The 5,766-nt window shown below is 19.3% G+C and overlaps 1 protein-coding gene across 3 annotated transcripts in view; it reads left to right on the top strand.

The window, feature by feature from the left end:
- LOC117177673 (WW domain-binding protein 4) overlaps nt 1-5,766 on the top strand; it is a 137,562-nt gene that overhangs the window by 1,328 nt on the left and 130,468 nt on the right. The window lies entirely within an intron of this gene.

Raw genomic sequence — 5,766 nt, forward strand, 5'->3', positions numbered from 1 at the left:
AATTAAACATTTGTGTTTGAAAATTCGTTTTGTTTTGTGTGAAAATTAATTTTTTTTAAATGAAAATATAATTTCCATTTTTTCGTTAAAAACTTACCTTTTTTAGTTAAAAATTGATGAATTTTGATAAAAATTCGTCTTTTTCGTAGAAAATTAATTTTTATAGTTAAAACTTCGTTTTTAAATTAATTATTTTTTTTTTAAATAGTTCTTCTTTGTTTGAATTAAACTGTTTTTTTTTTGAAATTTAAATCTGTTTTGGTTTAAATACCAAGCATTACATTTTTCGTTGAAAAATCAACAATTTAGCTGAAAATGGATCTACTTTCTTTTTTTTTTGCTTTATGATTTATCATTTTAATTCAAAAACTTTTTTGTTATTTTAGAAAATTTAACTATTTTCTTCAAAATTCGTTTTTAATTGCTTAAAAAGTTTTCATTTTTAGTTTAAAATTAATGTTTTTGTTGAAAATTCTTTTTATTTTTAATTTGTTTTTATTGTTTCCTTTTGGATAATAATTAATTTTTTAAAATCTACAATATAACTATCTCATGTTTGGCTAAAAATTTATCTTTTCTAATTAAAAGTCCATGTTTTTAAAAATAAAAATTTCTCTTTTTTATAGAAAATTAATTTTTGTATTATTAACTATTATTTGGTTGAAAATTCTTTTTAAATAGAAAATAATTTCTAGTAAAAAATTCATCTTTTTTATTTGGAAATTCATATATTTTGTTGAAAACTAATTTTTATAGTTAAAAATTAAACATTTATGTTTGAAAATTCGTTTTATTTTGTGTGAAAATTAATTTTTTTTAAAATGAAAATATAATTTTCATTTTTCGCTAAAAACTTACCATTTTTCGTTAAAAACTTACCTTTTTTAGTTAAAAAAACTAAAATATAACTATTCCGTGTTTGAATAAAAATATATCTTTTTAATTGAAAGTCCATGTTTTTTAAAATAAAAATTCCTCTTTTTTGTAGAAAATTAATTTTTGCATTAACTATTTTGTTGAATAAAACTATTTGGTTGATAATTCTTTTTAAATCGAAAATCGTTTCTAGTAAAAAACTCATCTTTTTTATTTGGAAATTCATATATTTTGTTAAAAAATTATTTTTATAGTTTAAAGTTAAACATTTGTGTATGAAAATTCGTTTTATTTTGTGTGAAAATTAATTTTTTTTTTAAATAAAAATATAACTTCCATTTTTCGTTAAAAATTTATCTTTTTTAGTTAAAAATTTACCTTTTTTAGTTACGAATTCGCCTTTTTGGTAGAAAATTAATCTTTATCGTTAAAACTTCGTTTTTAAATTAATTATTTTTTTGAAAATAGTTCTTCTTTGTTTGAATTAAACTGTTTTTGCTTAAAATTTAAATCTGTTTTGGTTGGAATACCAAGTATTACATTTTTCGTTGAAAATTCAACTATTTAGCTAAAAGTGGATCTACTTTTTGTTTGTTTGTTTTTTGATTCATCATTTTAATTCAAAAACTGTTTTTGTTTTTTTGAAAAATTGAGTATTTTGTTATTCTATTTTTGATTAAATAGTTATCTTTTACCGTTAAATATGCATGTATTTTTTTAATTTATCTTTTTCGGTAGAAAATTAATTTTTATGTTTGAAAATTCATTTTTCTATTGAAGATTTATCACTATAGTAGTTGAAAATTTAATTCTTTCGTTGAAAATTTATGTGTTTTTAAAAAATTCGTCTTTTTTGGTAGAAAATTAATCTTCTTAATTGAAAATTCATTTTTTTGTTCTTAAAAATTCCTTATTTTAATTAAAAAATAATTTATTTGACTAAAAATTTAAATATTTTGTTGAAAATTCCTATTTTTCAGTAGACAATTAATCTTTATGTTTAAAAATCCATCTTTTTGATCAAAGATTCAACTTTTTTTTTGTATTGAAGATTAAAAATTATAGTTAAAAATTAATTTCTTTGATTAAACATGTAATGGCTTTGTTGAAAATTCTTCTTCTGTGGTAGACGAATTTTTCTTGGTGAAAAATTAAACTTTTTTGTCGAAAATGCAAGCAATTGGTTAAATAAAATCTTAAATTAAAATATGTTTTGGTGAAAATATCAAATATTAGGTGAAAATTTAACTTTTTTGTTGAAAGCTTGTTTTTTATAGTTAATAAATACTTTTTTCAATTGTAAATATTGTTGTTTGAAAATTTGTACTTTTTAGTTGAAAACACATCTTTTTTGTAGAAAATTAATCTTATTGGTTAAAAAATCTTTGGCAAAATAGATAATTTCAGTTTTCATCTTAGACAATTAATTTTCAATACAAAAACTATTTTTTAACAAAATAGATTAATTTTCTTACTGCGCAGAGTCGGGTAAGTTTTTATATTTTGTTATTAACTAGTTAAAGTTACTACATATAGTAATTTCAAGTTACATAAAAAATTACTTTTTCCAGCTTAATTGTAAAATTTTCAAAATCAAAATAATTAAGTTGATAATTCTTAAAAACTTATTTAAAAAAAAAATAAACACTAGTTAAAGTAAGATTTTTCTTTCATATTTTTTAACCAAAAAGTTTTATTTTCAACCAAAAAATATGAAATATTTTTAAGGGGAATTGAATTTCCAAGCGAAAAAAAAAACTAATTTTTAACAATATACATAAAATATGTTAATTTGCTTCCATTAACAAAAGAAAAAATACGAATTTTTAGCAAAACATTTTAATTTCCAACAAAAAGTTTTTTTCCAAATATTTAAATTTTCTAACATTTTTAAATCAAAAAGACAAATTTTTAATAAAACGGCTAAATTTTCAAGAAAAAGTAATTTCTAACAAAATAGTTAAATTTTCGAGCAAAATATTGTAATTTTCCAACCAAAAAAGAAAAACGAATTTACAACAAAACAGTTAAATTTCCAACAAAAAAGGTTTTTTACCAAATTTTTCCATTTTTTACCATTTTCAAACTATAAAAGACAAAGTTTTAATAAAATATCTAAATTTAAAAAAAAATTAATTTTAAAGCGAATAATTGAATAATCTAGCAAAATATTTTTATTTTCTACGTAAAAAGGAAAAACGAATTTAATACAAAATAGTTTAATTTTCAACTAAAGAAGATACGTTTTGAAAACAGTTTTTTAAACAAAATAGTTCAGTTTTATAAAATTTTCAAACCAAAAAGACAAATTTATAACAAAATAGTTAGATTTCCAACAAAAAAGTTTTTTTTAACCAAATAGTTGAAATCTTTTCTATTTTCAAACCAAAAAGACGACTAAAAAAACAGTTAAATTTTCAATAAAAAAGTTAATTTTCAACGAAGTAGCTAAATCTCCCAGCAAAACATTTTAATTTTCCACATAAAAAAGCTAATTTGAAACAAAATAGTTAAATTTTTAGACAAATAGTTATATTTTCTACAAAAAAGATAAACTTTATACAAAAAAAATTATTTTTACCAAAATGGTTGAATTTTTACCCGGAAGAGAAGAATTTTCAACAAAATAATTAATTTTTAACGAAATATTAGAATTTTTTACCATTTTCAACACAAAAAGACAATTTTTTAACAAACCAGTTAAATGTCCAACAAAAAAGTCTCGAAAAAAGTTAATTTTTAACCAAATACCTGCATTTTCCAGCAAAATATTTTAATTTTCCACCCAAAATAAAAAAAAAACGAAAGTAAAACAAAATAGTTCAGTTTTCAAACAATTTAGAAATTGTTGTACTTAAGGAAATGATTGTTGCAACCAAAATATTTACACTTTTCAAAAGAAGAGTTGAATTTTCAACAAAAATTTTATTTATTTTTTAACTAACTAGTTGAAATTTGTATCAAAATAGTTGAGTTTTCAACAAACAAAATCATGTTCTTTTTTTTATAAAAAGAGATCAATTTTGAAACGAGAAAGCCGAATTTTTAACAAAAAATGAAAGAATGTTCACTAAACTGTTGAATTTTCAAACCAAAAAATGGAATTTTCTACGAAACACTTGCATTTTCAAAGCGAAAATATGATTTTTTAACAAAGACTTTACTTTCAAACCGAATTAAAAAGTTGAATTTCAAAATAAATGCTTTAATTTTCTACCAAATTGATGAATTTTCAACGAAAAATATAATATTTGATATTATTTTAAATAAATATTTTTTTTATGACTAAAATAAAACACAGTTAAATTCAACCAAAAAAGACAAAAAAATTTAACAAAATACTTGAATTTTCAGCAACAAAAATTATATATTTTTTTTAACAAAAGAGATAAATTTTAAAACGAAAAAATAGAATTTTGAAACAAGAAAAAAAATGTCAACTTAATTTTTGCATTTTCAAGCTAAGACAATTTTTCTAGAAAATTCTTTTATTTAAAAATTGAAAATATGAATTTTTAACATAAAAGTTACAATAAATAATAATTTATATATAAATATAAATAAAAGTTATTGTCAATAAAAATTTAAAATTTTTGAATTTTCAAGCGAACCGTCGAATTTTCAATAAATTACATTAATTATCAAATAAATAGTATAAACAATAGATGTAATGCTAGTTCCAAATTTATCTGATTACTTTTTAGTCTATTCTTTTTCATTTACAAAATTTCTTAACTAGTTATTTGAATTTTCAAACTAGAAAATCTCACCTTATAACAAAAAAGGGAGTAGTTAAGTTAAATAGATTATTTAGTGTTTATTTATTTAAAAAAAAATTGTTATAAAAAACGAATTTTCAACAAAACAGTTTAATTTTGTACGAAATATTTGAATTTTCTACCAAATTTTTGAATTTTCAAACTAAGTATATGAATTTTCAACAAATGTAATACATTCTCTATTAGATTAATTTTTAATTTATATTTTTTCTTTTCTAAATTTTTTTTACTAAATAGTTCAATTTTAAATTAAAAAAGATCAACTTTTTAACAAAAATGGATGAGTTACGTTTTCATCAAAGAAAATTAATTTTCAATAAGCAAATCCACAAATTTTCAACAAAAGTGTTGTTGTTTGAACCAAGTAATTCAATTTTCTACCTAAAATATTATTTTTAAATCTTTTTTGTTAAAAAGTCGTATCTATGGATTAAAAATTCTATTATTTTTGTAAAATATGCCACTATTTGCTTGACAATTAATATTTTTTATTCATTTTAATATTCTCAATTCTATTGTTGAAGATTCTACTTTTTGGTTTGAAAATCCATCTTTTTTACTAGAAATTTTGTATTTTTGTTAAAAATGCAACTTTTTTGTTAAAAAATAATCTGTTTTTGCTGAGGCTTCAACTACATTTTTGAAAAAAGTTTTTGTTGAATTCAACTGTTTTTTATTTATAATAATATCGTTTTTGATTGAAGTAACATCTATTACAATTTTCTTCCAAAATTCATCTTTTAGATAAAATTTTTCTGTTTTTTATTTGAAATAAATATCTTTTCTTGGTTGAAATATCAACTATGATATTTTTCTTTCAGAATAAATCTTTTTTTGTTTGAAGATTTATAATTTTATTTAAAAATTCTTCTCTCTGGTTGTAAATGTACCTATTTTGTTAAAAATTCTTTTTTTCATTATTAAAAAAAAACTATTACATTTTTTGGTAGAAAATGTATCTTTTTAAGTAAAAAATTTAACTGTTTATCTAAAGATTTATATATTTTACTTGAAAAGGGGGAGGGTCGATAAGGCCGGTTTTTGGCCTAATTTATTTTTGGACCAAAAAATCTGAAAAAATCATGGTAGTATCTTATAAGTATCCCGAGTC

This window comes from Belonocnema kinseyi, chromosome 8 (assembly GCF_010883055.1).
Source record: "Belonocnema kinseyi isolate 2016_QV_RU_SX_M_011 chromosome 8, B_treatae_v1, whole genome shotgun sequence".
In the NCBI taxonomy this organism is placed as follows: domain Eukaryota; kingdom Metazoa; phylum Arthropoda; class Insecta; order Hymenoptera; family Cynipidae; genus Belonocnema; species Belonocnema kinseyi.